The sequence below is a fragment of the Macaca nemestrina genome, chromosome 5 (genome assembly GCF_043159975.1).
Source record: "Macaca nemestrina isolate mMacNem1 chromosome 5, mMacNem.hap1, whole genome shotgun sequence".
Lineage (NCBI taxonomy): Eukaryota > Metazoa > Chordata > Mammalia > Primates > Cercopithecidae > Macaca > Macaca nemestrina.
The window spans coordinates 14372276-14390744 of NC_092129.1; the positions used below are offsets into that span (position 1 = coordinate 14372276).

The 18469-nt window shown below is 38.0% G+C and overlaps 2 protein-coding genes across 2 annotated transcripts in view; one reads left to right on the forward strand and one right to left on the reverse strand.

Annotated features, from left to right (window-relative positions):
* LOC105492058 (adenylate kinase 9) overlaps positions 1 to 7691 on the reverse strand; it is a 189032-nt gene extending 181341 nt beyond the window's left edge. The window contains exon 1 of the mRNA XM_071096284.1: positions 7675 to 7691. The gene's annotated coding sequence lies outside the window, so the exon portion shown is untranslated. The remainder of the gene's footprint in view (positions 1 to 7674) is intronic.
* LOC105492057 (FIG4 phosphoinositide 5-phosphatase) overlaps positions 1 to 18469 on the forward strand; it is a 128616-nt gene that overhangs the window by 551 nt on the left and 109596 nt on the right. The gene's annotated exons all lie outside the window — the stretch shown is intronic.

The window sequence follows — 18469 nt, forward strand, 5'->3', positions numbered from 1 at the left end:
CTATTCCATGGTATACCATCACTGCGATTGATGTGAATTACACTTCTATTGCTGAATTTTTTGGTTCTCTTTCTTATTTGAAAGGAAAGACTTACTTTGTTTAAAGACATCTAATTTGGTTGGATAACATCTTGCTTTTCACTTCTTTTTTCAACATAAGATTTACTTTTAAAATTTTATTACTTTGAATGGCCATGTAAATAGTGAATAAGCCGATCAGTTTGTATGTATTTCAATTACTAGTTCCTCAATTAAGGGGGAATGGTGTTTATAGAACTTCATACTTGGTCCTTTCTGTGGGTGGAAAGCAAAGTTGGTACAGTATAGCTCTCTAAATTGGGGTGCCACAGTGATATTAGGGACTGTGTTTAAATTACCCATTTCGTGCTGACAAGATTGCATATGCCAGATATTTGCATAATGCTCTTCACTGTGTTATAGAGTGCTTTATAAACTGTTTCTCTGAAACTTGGGTTGTCTCCATTAGAGGAGTACGAGAAGGCAGTTGACAGTTTCTCAGTTATAACATAGTCCTAATAGCACAATAACCTCTCCCTCAGGTTAACATGAGTAGAGAATTGTTGACCTTAAATTAATTTTGCTGACAACTTTGATTAGATCTAGATCAGAAGATGAAATTATCAAATATACTGTATTTGCAAGTATTTTCAGTTCTTTAATGAGAGTCATAAAGAAGTATCATTTGACGTTGAAATGAAACCTATTTTTTGTAAAATGTGCTGCTAGATATTCCCAGTTAGAAACATAAATAACTTTTTTTTTTCCGTTTGAGATAAGAGTCTTGCTCTGTCACCCAGGCTGGAGTGCAATGGTGCTATCTCGGCTCACTCACTGCAACCTCTGCTTCCTAGGTTCAAGCAATTCTCCCACCCCAGCCTCCCAAGAAGCTAGGGTTACAGGCATGTGCCACCATGACCAGCTAATTCTTGTGTTTTTAGTAGAAGACAGGGATTCTCCATGTTCGCCGGGCTGATCTAAAATGCCTGGCTTCAGCCTCCCAAAGTGTTGGGATTACAGGCGTGAGCTGCCGCATCTGGCCATAAATAAAACGCAAATTTCAGCTCATTAAAAAGCTAATCACTCATGAGGACTGCGTGAGATATTAGTGTTCAGAAAGCACAATTCATATTATAGGGCTCTTCTGCTCGGAAGTCTTCAGTAGTCCCAATTCTGAGGAGAGTAAACTCTGAATCCCTTAGGTTGGCATTCAAAGCCATGTGTTCTTTATCCTCAACTTGTCTATCTAGTTTTACATCTAATTTAATATCAATTCATGAAACATTTATTGAGGATCAACCATGTGCCTTCACATGCCTTATTCTGCAGTAAAACTGTATTGCTTTCAGTTCCTTGTATCTACCCTGTGTTTTTCTGCTGTTCTCCATTCTCATAATGCCACACCCCCTCTTTTCCTGTCAAAGCCTTGTAATCCTCACAGCACATATCTGGTCATGGCTTGCAAACAGTAGACTCTCAATAGATGTGGATTAAGGAGCTCTAACACAGACAGAGGTGTGTTCTAGAACTCAGCTGTGACCCCTCTCCACCGCCTAAGTAATGGAAATTAACTCTGGCCAGCTTAGAGACAAAAGGTAAATTTATCAGAGGGATGCTAGGGGAGCCGTTGCATGGTATCATTGGCAGATCCTAACTCTTCAGCTTCTGGAAAAGCAGGAAAGAGATAACAGGTTTGAGAACCCTCTCAGAGCACTACCAAAAATAGTGTAGGTGCTGGGAGAAAGTATCTGATTGACTCAACTATGATTGGGTATCATCCCCTGAGTGGACAAATCATTTATGGCCAGGGAGGGTCTGGCAGGAATGATTTAGCTGTGGAATCATCCTCTTTGTTTCAGCAAATGGTTGGGGCTGGGCAACCACCCTTGAAAATATCTGCTGCATTGAATCACTGAGTCTTGGTTTTGTTGTTAGTTAAATAACTTTTTTTTAAAATTTAAATATATAAGCAGAAAGGTTTTGTTTTCTTTTGTTTTTAGTAATAAGCCCAAAATATAAATAAATAAGAAAAAGGCATAAAATTTTATAATATAAATGCCATGAATTAAAAAAAACTGTAGTAGGTTGTAATAATGAGAATAGTAGCTCAAAATATTCTACATATATTTTATTATTTGATCTTCATAAGACCTCTAAGAGATCACACTGTTACTACTACTACTATATATAATATTTGGTAAAGAAAAAAAATGAGGCAAAGATAATTTAAGGCAGTGTTACTTAACCCATTTATGCTGGAGGTTGCAAATTTTTTTGTGTGAAAAATCAGACCTTTGCCATGACCTTGAGCAGTAGGATATAAATAAGTCCCACAAGTTCCAATAATGGAACACTAGGCATAAGGTGTGGTGCATGTGTTAAGAATGTATATTGGGGAAAGGACAGTCTCTTCAATAAATGGTGTTGAGAAAACTGGATATCCATGTGCAGAAGAATGAAATAAGGCCCTTCTCTCTTGCCATATCCACAGATCAACTTAAAATGGATTAAAGGCTTAAGTGCAAGACCCCAAACTGTAAAACTACCAGAAGAAAACATACGGGAAATGCTTCAGGATATTGGTCTAGGCAAAGATTTTATGAGTAAGACTTTAAAAGCACAGGGAACAAAAGCAAAAATAGACAAATGGGACTATATCAATCTGAAAAGCTGCACAGCAAAAGAAACAACAGAGTGAAGAGGCAACCTATAGAATGGAGAAAATATTTGCAAACTCTTCATCCAAGAAGGGACTAATATCCAGAATATACAAGGAATTCAACAACTCAACAGCAAATACCCCCAGATAATCCAATTAAAATGAGCAGGGATCTAAGTAGACATTTCTCAAAAGAAGATATACAAATGACCAACAGGTATATGAAAAATTACTCAAGGTCACTAATTATCAGGGAAATGCAAATTAAAACCACAATGAGATACCGTGTCACCTCAGTTAAAATGGCTATTTTCAAGAGGACAAAAATTACCAAATGCTGGTGAGGATATGGAGAAAGGGAATTCTTATACAGTATTGGTGGTAATGTAAATTAGTATAGCCATTATAGAAAACAGTATGGAGGTTCCTCAAAAAACTAAAAATCTGGCAATCCCATTACTGGGTGTGTATATGAGGGGATTTCAAAAAGTTCATGGGAAAATGGAATTAAAAGATAAAAATAACAAATGTAAACTTTATTTCTCAAGCTAATTTCCATCAAGGTCAAGACATTTTTGTAACTAATGATACCAGCCATTTAATTCATCCATAAAGATCTGAGGGTCCTGGGAATTTAACCATGTTGGTGCAGTCTTTTTTACTTTGTTAACTAAAGAAAAATAGGTGCCCTTTAAGGATTTTTTTTTTTTTAAGATGAGAAAACAAAAAGAAGTCAGAAGGAGCAAAATTGGAACTGTAAGGCAGAGGCCTAATTATTTTCCATTGAAACTCTTGCAAAATTCCCATGTTTGATGAGAGGAATGAGCAGGAGCATTGTTGAGGTGGAGAAAGACTCTGTGATGGAGCTTCCTGGGTATTTTTCTCCTGAAGTGTTGGCTGACTCTCTCAAAACACTGTCATAATAAGCAGATACCGTTCTTTAGCTTTCCAGAAAGTCAACGAGCAAAATGCAGTGAGTACACACACACACACACACACAGATGTTGCCATGACCTTTCCTCTTGGCTGGTCTGCTTTGCTTTAATTGGATCACTGCCATCTGTTGGTAGCTATTGCTTTGACTGTGCTTTGACTTTAGGATCATACTGGTAAAGCCATGTTTAATACAGTTCTTCGAAGAAATGCTTCAGGATCTTGATCTCACTTGTTTAAAATTTCTATAGAAGGCTCTGCTCTTGTCTGCAGCTGATCTGGGTGAAACAGTGTTGGGAGCCGTCAAATGGAAAGTGTGCTCAACTTTAAATTTTCAGGCAGAATTGTGTCAGTTGTACCAATTGAGATGTCTATGGTGTTGGCTCCTATTTCTGCTGTTAATCATCTGTTCTCTTTAATCAAGGAACAAACAAGATGAATTTTTTTCTTGAAAAATTTACATGGATGGTCTGCTGCTGTGGGCTTCATCTTCAACGTCATCTCATCCCTTCTTAAAGTTATTTATTTGTAAACTGCATATTTCTTTGGGGCATTGTCCCCATAAACTTTTAATAAGCATCAATGATTTCACCATTCTTCCACCCAAGTTTTACCATAGACTTGATGTTTGTTCTTGTTTCAATTTTAGCAGAATTCATGTTGCTCTGATGGGCTCTTTTCAAACAGATCTCTTACCCTTCCTAGTACTTCCAACTAGATCCTGTTCAGACATGTTATAGCAAGTTAGTATCAGTTTATTTTGGTGCAAAAATTTTTTGAAATCCATAGCTTTTTTGTAATATGCATTTTCCATGAACTTTATCGAGTCCCCTTATATATTCAAAAGAAAGGAAATCAGTATGTCAAAGAGATATCAGCACCTCCATGTTTATTGCAGCACTATTCACAATAGTTAAGATGTGTAATCAGCCTAAATGTCCATTAACAGGTGAGTGGATTAAAAAATCTGGTATATATACACACAATGGAATACTATTCAGTCACGAAAAAATGAATTTCTGTCATTCACAGCAAATATGGATGAGTGTGGAGGACATTATGTTACATGAAATAAGGCAGGCATAGAAAAATGTTCTCACTCATATGTGGGAGCTAAAAAACAATGTTGAGCTTATAGAAGCAGAGAGGAGAATTGTGGTTATTCGAGGGTAGGAAGGGTAGGAAAGAGGGAATGATAGGGAGGGAGGGTTAACAGATATAAAATAACAGCTACATAGGAGGAATAAGCTCTAGTGTTTTATAGCACTGTAGGCAGACTATAGATAAATAATTTATCATACATTTTCACGTAGCTAGAAGAAAGGATTTTGAGTGATCCCAGTGCAAAGAAATGATAAATGTTTGAGGTGATGGATATACTAATTACCCTGATTTGATCATTATGCAATGTATGCATGTGTTGAAATATCACTCTGTGTTTCATATGTACAATTATTACATTTTACCTCAAAAAGGGAAAAATGTATGATTCAGTAGATCAGGATTTTGGGAGTGACTTAGCTGAGTGATTCTGGCTCAGGGTCTCATGAAGTTGCAGTCAAGATTCAACTGGGTTGCAGTCATCTGAAGGCTTGAAAGAAATGGCAGATTTACTTCCAAAATGGCTAACTCACGTGCCTGACAAGTTGAGCTGACTGTTGACAAGGAACTTTGCCTTCTTGCATCATGGACATTTCCACAGGACTTCTTGAGTGTCTGTCCTTACAATGCGGTAGCCTGCTTCATCCAGAGAGAGTTATACAAGCGAAACAAGGAGGAAACTGCAGTGTCTTTTGTGACTGAGCCTCAGAAGTCACACTCTATCATTTCTACAATATTCTTAACACAGGTTAGCCCTGTTCAGGGTGGGAGGGGACCATATGAAGGACATGAATGCCAAGAGACAGTAATCATTAGGAGTTATTGGAGGCTGCAGAGATTAAAGTTGACTTTTGTCTGTACCTCAGTTGTCCCGTATCGTTTGTAAAAAAGCCTATCCTTTATTAAATTTCTTTGGCATCCTTTGAAAAAATTAGTTGACTGAATAAATGTGGATCTTTTCTTAAACTCTTTCCTTTGATTAATTTTTTTAATTTTTTAAATGTCATTACCAACTTGTCTTGATAATTGTAGTTTTATAGTAAGTCTTAATATCAGGAAGTTTTCCAGCTTTATTCTTTTCCCAAATTATTATGACTATTCTATACCTTTGTGTTTCCACGTGAATTTTACAGTGGGCTTGTCAAAAAAGCTTGTTGGGATTATGATTTGGATTTTATGGAATCTGTAGACCAATTTGGGATAATTGAAATTGTGTAATCTAGAAAGAGGAACACTTTTTGCTTCCCCATCGTTTTTTTTAAACCATTTTTTTCGCCATTTATTTCTTTCTTTTTGACCTACGGCCCTGACCAGGACCTCTAGTACAAAGTTGAATAGAAGTGACCAGAACAGACATTCTTGTCTTGTTTTTTATCTTAGAGGGAAAGTATTCGGTCTTTCACTATTGAGTATGATGTAAGCTATTGGTTAGATACCCTTTTTCAGATTGAGGAATATTTCTTGCTTTGGTCTGATGAGGCTTTATAATAAAATCATGAATGGATATTGAATTTTGTCAAATGTTTTTTCCACATCTGCACATGACATTTTCTTTATTTGCATATCATGGCCAATTACATTAATTCACTTTCAAATGTTAAACCTTGGATTTTGGAGGTATACTCTACTTGATCATGGTTTATTACTGTTTTTATATATTGCTAGATTCTATATGCTAATATGTTGTTAAGGATTTTTGCTTTTATTAATACATTCAGGATATTGGTCTATCATTTTCTTAATGTCTTTGTCTGATTTTGGTATCAGGATAACTCCAACTTCATAAAATGAGTTAAAAAGTGTTCATTTTCAGGCCGAGACAGGCGGATCACGAGGTCAGGAGATCAAGACCGTCCTGGCTAACACGGTGAAACCCCGTCTCTACTAAAAAATACAAAAAAAAAATCTAGCCGGGCGAGGTGGCGGGCGCCTGTAGTCCCAGCTACTCGTGAGGCTGAGGCAGGAGAATGGCGTAAAACCGGGAGGTGGAGCTTGCAGTGAGCTGAGATCCGGCCACTGCCTTCCAGCCTGGGCGACAGAGCGAGACTCCATCTCAAAAAAAAAAAAAAAAAAAAAAAAAAAGTTCATTTTCTGAAAGTGATAACGTGATTGGTATTTCTTCTGTTTTTCAATGTTTGCTAGGATTCGCCAGTGAAAGTTTTGTGGATAGAGTTGCTTTGTGGGGTGAATTTTGATAATGATATCAATCATTTTCCATAACAGATATAGGGCTATACAGATTTTCAGCGGACCTAGAATCAGTTTCGATAAATTATGTTTTTCCAGGAATTTGTTCATTTTATCTTAGTTATTGAATTTATTGGCATTAAGTTGCCCATAATATTCCCTTATAATCCTTTTGATGTCTATAGGATTCGTAGTAAAATTCTCACTTTTATTTCTGACATTGGTGTTTTGTGTTCTCTTCCGTTTTCCCTTGATTCATCTTGCTAGGGATTTGAAAGAATAAACTTTTGACTTGGTTAATTTTCTCTATTGTGTATTTTCTGGTTAATTAATTTCTGCTCTTAGGCTTATTTTTTTTCCTCATATGCATTTTTTTTTTTTTTCTTTTTGAGATGGAGTTTTGCTCTGTCACCCAGGCTGGAGTGCAGTGGCTCGATCTTGGCTCACTGCAGCCTCTGCCTCCTGGGTTCAAGCCATTCTCCTACCGTAGCCTCCCCAGTCACTGGGAGTACAGGCCCACGCCACCATGCCTGGCTAATTTTTTCTATTTTTGGTAGTGACAGGATTTCACCATGTTGGCTAGGCTGGTCTGGAACTCCTGACTTCAAGTGATTTGCCTGCCTCAGCCTCCCAAAGTGCTGGGATTACAGGCGTGAGCCACTGTGCCTGGACTCTCATGTGCATTTTGGATTAATCAGTGTCTTATTCTGTTCAGGCTGCTATAACAAAATACCATCAACTAGGTGGCTTATAAACAATGAACATTTGATTCTCACAGTTTGGAGGCTGGTAAGTCCAAGATCAAGGCACTGGCAGACTGAGTGTCTGGTGAGGACCTGCTGTGTCCACACACGATGGAAGAAGCAAATAAGGCTTCATCGGGCCTGTTTCATAAGTGCACTATCCCCATTCAGGAGGGCTCTGCTCTCGGGATTGAATCACTTCCAAAAAGTTCCACTTCTGAATACTGTTGCAGAAAGGATTAGGTTTCAACATACGAATTTTAAATGTTTGGGAGGACATAAACATTTAGACCATAGCAATCAGTTCATCTTTCTCTAGCTTCATAAGATAGAAATTTATACCATTGACTTAATTTTTTTCTTTTCTAATATAAAACATTTAAAACAATGTAAATTTAAAAGTAGTCAAAAGATTAATGACAGATGGTGAAAGTCTTGGTAACCTGGACAACAGATAAAGCAGTATATCCTTACGTGCAAAAATATCTTATAAAATCAGTCTGAAAAATAAAACACCCAATAAGAAGGACAAGGATATAAACAAGTAGCTCACTAAAAAGAAGTTTGAATATGAAAAGATACTCAACTTGCAAGTAATTAAAGCAATAAAATGAAAATAGATTCCCTTTTTTCCCCTATTAGAATGGCAAAGATTTGCCAAAGCCGTTGCTGGGAAGTGTTTGAAAGAAATGGGCATTCTTGTTTTGGTTGATGGGGGTGTATTATGGGTTGAGTATCCCTAATTTGAAAATATGAAATCTGAAATGCTCCAAAATCCAAAATTTTTTTGGACACGACATGACACCACAAGTGGTAATGCCAACAACTATGGAATGTCCACATGGGTGGCTGAGCGAGTGACATCTTTGCTTTCTGATGGTTCAGTGTATGCAAACTTTGTTTCATGCACAAAATTATTTAAGACATTGTATTTAAGACATAGCCTTTAGGCTATGTCTCTAAGGTGTATATGAAACATAAATTGTTATGTTTAGATTGGGTCCCATCCCCAGGATAGCTCATTATGTATATTTTAAAAATCTAAGAAAATACAAAATCTGATTCACTTCTGGTTCCAAGCATTTTTAGATAAGGGACACTCTACCTTTAATTGGTTATGAAGGAATTAGGAGACACATTAATGAGCAAAAGAGACAGTGGACAAGATGGGCTGTCTCTTGTCCTGAGCCTTCATTTAGAAAGATAATTGGGTAGACTTGCTCTGCAGGTGAAATTCAGGTCGTCATTGTTCTCTGTGTATAGAGGTGGATTTTGAGGAGTATCTGGAGAGGAGAGGGAGCTGTGTTGGCAGATGACATGCAGGAAGTGTAGTTCCAGCTTGTGAGGGTTGACCCTTTCCCAGACTTACCTATTCTCTTTGGCACCCAGCACCTTCAATACGCTCCTTAGCTCTTGTGACTCTGCCCTGGTCCCTAATATGCCCTGTGGCCCAGGCCTAACGCAGCGCTAACAGTCATACAGCCCAGTGCAACTAGGAGTTTCCAGCAGAGATTTAGCAACCTGAAGTTATCCTGGGTGAAACTGCAGTTTGCCTTTACAAGAAGGTGCCCTTGCTTAATATGTGATGGCATAGGGATCTTAGCATCACAATAAGTGACCATTTCATAACAAAGAAATGAACACATAATGGTTGATGTTAAAATTGGTAGCTAAACAGAACTAGGTCTGCATGTGTCTGCACGTGTCTGTTTTGCAGAGGGTGGGGAGATGAAAGTTGTTAGGATAATCTTTACTCTTACTTGTTCAAGATTGTTAGTGTACATGTATGCATTTATTGTCTGCCTTGTTCCGAAAGGATTTAAGGAAGCTCCCTCCCACCCCCATCACAGAAAGTAGAATAAAACAAGAACCACATGGCGAGGAAATGCACCTTTCTTAATTAGCCTTGATTTGTGTAATCAGGGAATGGGAGAGAGCAATATAGGGTGTAGTTGACTAAGGATTGGAAAAGGAAACCAAAGTATATAAAGTGAGAGAAACAGCGATTATATTAATAACTGGTGTAGAATGTGTGGTTGGAGGTGACATTCTTCTTGCTTCTACAGAGGATTTGAAGCTTCCCCAGAGTAAAGCCCTGAAGCTCTAATGGATAGACTTGCAGACCTCTCTTGAGATTCACTTCCCCCTTCTGGGCTGCATTACCCAATTACTGGGATTACTGGACTAAGTGAGAAGGCAGGCTTGCAATACTGTTAGATTGGGAGAAGCAACTTCATGGTGCTCTTTACAAATCATACATTTAATCTGAAAGTTCAAGTGAAGTTTAACATGAATTGAAGCTGTCATACAACCTAAAATTTCTTTCAAGAAGGCTGATTTTCCTCCCTCAGATGAAAAGTGAGTGATTAATTAGCCTGTCATTATAAAAGGAGATAATGTTAGTAGATACTGAATTGCCCGTTAAGTGGATTACCTATTGTATTCCATTGTGGATTTCACATATATATTTTAGAAATACTCATCTTTATACCAAGTCACCTCTGTTAAAGCTATATTGAAATTTTAAGCTTTTGCTTGAACAATGACACTTTACTTTCAGAAGAGAGCCAGCTTAGCTCATCTTCTATCTTAACAGGTATTATTTCAATGTAGCTTTTTTTGGTATCCTAATTCTCCACCCGAACTCCTGCCAAATCCCAAGCCCCAGCGTATCTACAAACACACAAACCTTTTCCCCAGTGATGTTGATTTGTAGGCACCTACTTGCATGTATATGTACATTTAGGGAGTCCGGCTGAGGCATGCCTGGTCTATGGAAATCCTGTGTGCTCCAATTACTGCTCCCTTTCCTTCCCTGTTCTTCTTGGATATTTTATTTATCTCCTTTCCCTCTACCATTTGAACTAGGGGGCCTTTTGCTTCTTCAGACTCTGCCAGTACTTGAGATGACTTTTCCGTCTTCTTTCAATCCCTAGTTCTTACTACAAATTTGTAATAAATTGAACCCTGACTTTCCCCTAGATGTATAAATCTCTCAACACATTCACATCCCTTAAGTATTCTTCTGGGTTTCATCTTGAAGCAATGGCTTTAGTCCGGACTGGATGCTCCCAAGGCCTGCACTACAGCTGCCATCCTGTGGTTTCCCTTCACCGTTACCCTATATCATACTGTCTGTGACAGTTTCCCTGTTTTCCTAGATCCCATAATTTCCTGTTTCTTGATTATGACCTCGTTTTGGTAGAGTACTTCCTTTAATTACTTCATGAGAAAGGGTTCATGGAAAGGTCATTTTTTTTTTTTTTTTTAAAGCCCATGCATGTCTAAAAATGTCCTATGCCACCCTCAGGTTTGATTGACAAAATAAATATTGAATTAAGAATTGGAATGAATTTTCCTTTAGAATTTTGAAGGCCTTATGTCATTCTCTTCCACCTTCCAGCATTGTTGCTGAGAGCTTCTAATGTTACTCTGCTCGAGGTCTTTAGTTTGATGCTTGTTTTTTTTTTTTCTTTTTTCTTTTTAGAAGCTGTGCTAACTTCTTTTTGTGCTCTCTTCTTTTTATCTTCTTCTGACACTACAGAGGTATCGGGGCCTCAAATTCTCAAATTCCGTTTTGGAGGTTCTATTGTGTAAATCGGATTGCTTCTTGACTTTTCCATTGCCAGTTTAGGCGTCAGCTTTGTTACACATGCTTTTCAGTTTCAAATGGTTTTTATTTTTCCCCTTTATCTTCTTTGTTCCTCCTTTTGCTCTTGGGGCTTGAGCCTAAAAACGAACATAAAAAACTTTACTATGGTTTTAGTAAGATGTTTGGGAGGACCAGAGGTGTCCACTCCCCCATCTTTATCCAGGATTCTACTTGTTTTGCACTTCAGACACCTCCGTTGTGCATCTTGCCCCCACTCTGTCCCTGAGACTGCCCACAGAAGGGCCACTCATAAGCGCCTGTCGTCAGATGCTCTGTTCTTATCGACTTGACTTCTCAGCAGCATCTGATGTGAATGTGACTGCTTTCTCCTTTCCCAGATGATCTTTCTTTGCTTTGACGAGTCCGCCCCGTGCTGGGGTTTTCTCATTCACCAGCCATTCCTCCCAATCTTCTCAGCTGGTTCCTTCTCCATATCCAGCCTCTAAATAATGAAGTTCCTCAGGCTAGCTTTTTTGGGCTCTCTTCACTCTCCCTACTCTCTCTAGTAGGTTTAACCCAGTCCCATGGCTTTAAATGCTGCATACGTGCTGATGGCACCCACTGAGCTCTTTTACCCACTGAGTTCTCACTTGGCCTCTCTGGGCATGTTGTAAACAGAACTCTTGGTTTCCCTTCAAACCTGTTTCTTCTCCAATCATCTCGACATCAGTAAGTGGCACCATCATCTAGCTATCTGCTTAAAGGTACTTGGATCTATTACTCTCCTTCCTGATCCCATCTACCAGTAATATAGCTCCAAAATATATCTTCAATTTATCTTTTTCCTCAGGCATTGAGCCCAGTTCCTGACACGTATGAGGCATTTACTAGTCAGTGGTCAAATGAGTGACATCAATAGAAACACCAAGAAAATTTACGTAAAAAAATGTGGGCTTGGGGCTTGCATGGTGGCTCATGCCTGTAATCCCAGCACTTTGGGAGGTCAAAACAGGTGGATCATTTGAGGTCAGGAGTTCGAGACCAGCCTGGCTAACATGGCGAAACCCTGTCTCTACTAAAAATAAAAAAAATTAAAAAAAAAAAAAAAGTAGCTGGGTGCCATGGTTCACGTCTGTAATCCCAGCTACTCAGGAGGCTGAGGGAGGAGAATTGCTTGAACCCGGGAAGCCAGGAAGCGGAGGTTCTGGTGAGCCAAGATCACACCACTGCACTCCAGCCTGGGTGACAGAATGAGACTCCATCTCAAAAAAATAAATAAATAAAAAGTAGGCTCTTTAAAAATGATGAAGTCATGAAAAACAAAGCCTGATGGACTATTCTAGATTAAAAGATTTAAAAAGATGTAACATATCTTTACATAAAGATATGTAATACATGATCCTTGATTAGATTCTGGCTTTTAAAAATCCATCTATAGAGGATATTATAGAGAGATGTGGGGAAAATTGGAATATAAATTGTACATATGTAATATTGTATCGATATTATGATTATGTGTGATGATACCTGCAACTCATTTTCAGAGGTTCAGAGGAAGAAAGCATCTATCAGGAGTGGGGGAGGGAGAAAACAAATGCAACAAAATATTATCAGTTGGTGAATCTAAATGAAGGGTATATGGGTGTTCGTTGTACTGTTCTGTTGTCTTTGAAAATTTTTTTAAATTAAAAATTGGGGAAAAAATCAACAGTGGAGAAAACTTTAATGGAGGGAAACTTTAGGGAAATTTTGAATCCCCAAAATGCTGAGGTCCATTTTGAGACATACTATTAAATGTAATAAAGGCTGAGGATATACAGAGTTGATGTATTCAACAGGAAGGAAATAAGAAAAAGTAGATAACAAGGCCCTTCTGGAAGTTACCACTTAAAAAATTGGTGTGAAAGTGGATGGTCAGCTGCCCACCAGAGGGCAGTGCAGGCAGGGATTCCGCGGTCTACAACAGGCCCGCTGAAATGCAGGGGTTTTCTTTCCCACATAACTGGCTCCACGTGAGGTCGCTGTTCTCTGCACAAAACATTTTTAGGATTCTTAGACTATTTGAGAAGAGAGAGAATGCGGGTAGTTATAGTGCTCCCCATTTCTTTCCCTCCACTCTAATCTATTTCCAGATTCTGTGGGTTTTAGCCTTTGTCTGATTCATGGATTCTTTGGAAGAATCTGGATATGGGAGGTACAGATCTGCCTTCCTAAGTGTGTGTTTCGAAGTCCAATAATGCATTTGCCCATGAGCATGTCAGGATTTATATCTGTTTTTAAAATCACAGACTGCCAAAGTATAATCCCATTGCAATTAATCTTTAGGTTTCGTAGGATTTATTAAAATTCTGTACAACAAACCCCGGTAACACAAGTTTGCCTATGTAGCAAACCTTCACATATACATACCCCCAAACCTAAAATAAAAGTTAAATTAAAAAATAAAATTCTAGGGAATTTCATTTAGGGATTTTACCTCTTTTAAACCTAGGATGTGCCTCCTTACTGAGTGGTTGACTTAAGAGCCATTTTTCTATGTGCTTACCCAGAAAAGATGGGTTAGTGTAAATGTCTTAGAAAATTACCCAGCAAATGAAATGATTACTCTGTGGTACATAGCTGTTCTTTCACCTAACACTTAGCCAGTGCCTGAGGTACCATATTGTGCTACTAGACTAGGGAATTAAAATCCAGAGGTTAAAGAGTTAGCCCCAGTCTCCTGAGGTGCTTATAGTAGGGGGCAGACAAGCCCCAAATAATTTTAGACAAGACTTTCAGAAGTAAATACTACGTTTAGATAGAAACAAAAGTGCTTGGGGAGAACAGGTGATGAGTAGGGATTGGTGCAGGTGGACGTGGATGGTTCACTGGCCCTGTCTTGGCTCAGTGCACAAAGTCCTGCTTAGAGGTTCTTCAAGGCCAAACTCAGCATCAGGACTACACCAGCCTGCTCTGACCATCCCCAGATAAGTCAAGTGCCTTTCCTGTGTTCTCATGGCATCCAGTTCATACCTCTGTTAAAGCATGCTATTCATGGTTGTCAGTTTGCATGCTCTTCCCTCCTGAGGACATAGACTGGCTACTAACAGATTGGTGCATTCTCTCATTGTGGGTCCATTCTGGTCCTGAACATGCTTTCCTCCCTTTGGGCTAACTCTCTGTTTTCCTCTGGCATTTGTCTTTTTCCTCAAATACAATGGCATAGTCTCACTGACTTCTCACAAAGTGAAGGAAAGAAAAGGAACTAACACTTATTGAGTGGCTTCTTTGTGCTGACCGCTGTAGTCACTGTGTTAGGTGCTTTGTGAACGAACATTTGCTCGCTTATTCTTGTGCCTGTAACAAACATGCCAGGCTTCTTCCCTTTTCAGGTCTTTGCACTTGCTGTTTCCTCTCCTCGAAGCCATTTTTTAAGTCCTCAAGAAGGGCTCCCTGTTCTAAAAAGCACATATAGTTTACAAATCATTCTTCTTAGGTGAATGTTGTTAGATTGGTTACCCCCTCTCCTCTCAGTGGTGGGTAGGGTGTCAGGGACAGGAATTAGCTGAAGCCTGGCTGAGATTCTTTGACTTCCTTTCTCTTTCTGTTTGCTTGTCTAACTGTGCCCCCAGTACATCGAATCCTGTCACTGGATGTCCCAACTTAGTGTACTAATTTTTATTATAATTTCTTTATTTCTACCTCATTATAACTCATAATGTCATCTAGACTGTACCTCTCCTAGGAGATGTGAGATTGAATTTCTTGACTAGTTTTCATCTTGAGATCAGGCTAACTTATCATTTTTAACAGATTGTTTTGCTCTTCATAACCTATCAGTAAATCAGAACTTTATAAACACATATCACACACATATATATATACTTAATAGTAAAAATGCCATCTATTTCTACAGATTTAAAGTTAAAACAGTATATCCAAGTGTTCATGTTCTAATATACAGTAGTATCTTACCTTTTAAACTGTTATCCATTCTTGAAGGTTCAATTCTAGACCCAACTTGTCTGACATTTTTCTCATCTATAGTCTCTTCTATCCATTCTTGAAGGTTCAATTCTAGACCCAACTCGTCAGACGAGTTTTTCTCAACTCGTCTGACATTTTCTCATCACATTAATCTTTCCTGCACTGATTTACTGATTTCCTGTGGTCTACATGCTTCATTTTGGCCTTTAATATCGAAAAACTTATTTGTTATTTAGTTGCTTTGTGTATCTACACCTTATATGTCCAATAGTAAATGGCACAATGTGAGTTGATTGTGGCAGTGTTTTCTCAATTTTTGCAATGTTTAAGAAGTGTCACTTTTTAAAGGACTTTTTGAAGCAAAATATCTCTGTTTTTGCTAATGAAGTTGTACTTATTTTTTAGATATAATTTTAGAATAATTTCAGTTTTTCTTAGAAGCATTTTCATTTAAATACAGTATTTTTGTATATTTTGATTATTCTTTTCATTCTCAATATTCTTTTTTTTTTTACTTTTAAGTTTGGGGTACACGTGCAGGTTTGTTATGTAGGTAAACCTGTGTCATGGGGTTTGTTGTGCAGATTATTTTGTCATGCAGGTATTAAGCCTAGTACTCATTAGTTATTTTTCCTGATCCTCTCCCTCCTCCCATCCTTTACCCTCCAAAAGACCCCGATGTCTGTTGCTTCCCTCTGTGTGTCCATGTACTTGTAAGTGAGAACATGCAGTATTTGGTTTTTTGTTTTTGCATTCGTTTGCCAAGGATAATGGCCTCCAGCTCCACCCATGTTCCTGCAAAGGACTTTTTTATGGCTGCATAGTATTCCATGGTATATATGTACCATGTTTTCTTTATCCAGTCTATCACTGATGGGCATTTAGGTTGAATCCATGTCTTTGCTATTGTGAATAGTACTACAGTGAACATACGTGTGCATGTGTCTTTATAATAGAACGACTTCTATTCCTTTGGGTGTATACCCAGTACTGGGATTGCTGGGCCAAATGATAGTTCTGTTTAGGTCTTAGAGGAATTGCCACACTGTCTTCCACAATGGTTCAACTAATATACACTCCCACTAACGGTGTATAAGTGTTCCTTTTTCTCTGAAACCTTTCCAGCATCTGTTGTTTTCTTTTGACTTTTTAGTAATAGCCATTCTGACCGGTGTGAGATGGTCTTTCATTGTGGTTTTGATTTGCATTTCTCTAATAATCAGTGATGCAGAGATTTTTTTCATATGATTTTTGGCTGCATGTATGTCTTCTTTTAAAAAGTGTCTCTTCATGTGCTTTGCCCACTTTTTAATGGTTTTTTTTCTTGTAAATTTGTTTAAGTCCCTCACAGATGCTGGATATTAGATCTTTGTCAGATGTATAGTTTGCAAAAATTTTCTCCTATTCTGTAAGTTGTCTGTTTAGTCTCTTGATAGTTTGTTTTGCTGTGCAGAAGCTCTTTAGTTTAATTAGATCCCATTTGTCATTTTTTGCTTTTGCTGCAATAGCTTTTGGATCTTCATTATGAAATCTTTGCCTGTGCCTATGTCCTGAATGGTATTGCCTATATTATCTTCCAGAGTTTTTATACTTTTGAGTTTTACATTTAAGACATTAATCCATCTTGAGTTAATTTTTGTATGTGGTATAAGGAAGGAGTCCGGTTTCAATCTTCTGCATATGGCTAGCCAGTTCTCCCAGGATCACTTATTGAATAGGGAATCCTTTCCCCATTACTTGTTTCAGTAAGGTTTGTCAAAGACTAGATAGTTGTAGACATGTGGCCTTATTTCTGGGTTCTCTATTCTGTTCTATTGGTCTGTGTATCTGTTTTTGTACCAGTACTATGCTGTTTTGGTTTCTGTAGCCCTGTAGTATAGTTTGAAGTTGGGTAGCATAATGCCTCCAGCTTTGTTCTTATTGCTGAGGATTGTGTTGGCTATTTGGGCTCTTTATTGGTTCCATATGAATTTTAATATAGTTTTTTCTAGTTCTGTGAAAAATGTCAGTGGTAATTTAATAGGAATAACATCAAATCTGTAAATTGCTTTGGGCAGTATGGCCATTTTCACAATATTGATTCTTCCTATCCACGAACATGGAATGTTTTTCCATTTATTTGTGTCATCTCTGATTTCTTTGAGCAGTGGTTTGTAGTTCTTGTAGAGATCTTTCACCTCCATAGTTAGCTGTATTCCTAGGTGTTTTATTCTTTTTTGTGACAATTGTGAATGGGAGTTTGTTCCTGATTTGGCTCTCAGTTTGACTGTTGTTGGTGTATAGGAATGCTAGTGATTTTTGCACGTTGATTTTGTGTTCTTAGACTTTACTGAAGTTGTTTATCAGCTTAAGAACCTTTGGGCTGAGACTATTGGGTTTTCTAGAAATAGAATCATGTTATCTGCGAAAAGGGATAGTTTGACTTCCTCTCTTCCTATTTGGATACCTTTTATTTCTTTCTCTTGCCTGATTGCCCTGACCAGAACTTGCAATACTGTGTTGAATAGGAGTGTTGAGAGAAGACATCCTTGTTTTGTGCCAGTTTTCAAGGGGAATGCTTCCAGCTGTTGCACATTTGGTATGATGTTGGCTGTGGGTTTGTCATATATTGTTTTTATTATTTTGAGGTATGTTCCTTCAATACCTAGTTTATTGAGTTTTTAACATGAATGGATATTGAATTTTATTGAAAGCATCTGCATCTATTGAGATAATCATGTGATTTTTGTCTTTAGTTCTGTTTATATGGCGAGTCACATTTATTGATTTGCATATGTTGAACCTTGCATCCCAGGGATAAAGCCTACTTTATCATAGTGGATATGCTTTTTGATGTGCTGCTGGATTCAATTTGCCAGTATTTTGTGGAGGATTTTTGCATTGCTGTACATCAAGGATATTGGCCTGAAGTTTTCTTTTTTTGTTGTATCTCTGCCAGGTTTTGGTATCAGGATGATGCTGGCCTCATAGAATGAGTTAGGGAGGAGCCCCTCCTCCTCAGTTTTTTGGGAATAGTTTCAGTAGAAATGGTACTAGTTCTTCTTTGTACGTCTTCTAGAATTCAGCTTGGAATCCGTCTGGACCTGGGTTTTTTTTTTTTTTTTTTTTTTTCTTGTAGGCTAATTACTGCCTCAATTTCAGAGCTCATTACTGGTCTGTTCAGGGATTGAGTTTCTTCCTGGTTCAGTCATGGGACAGTGTATGTGTCCAGGAATTTATCCATTTCTTCTAGATTTTCTAGTGTATGTGAATAGAGGTGTTCATACTATT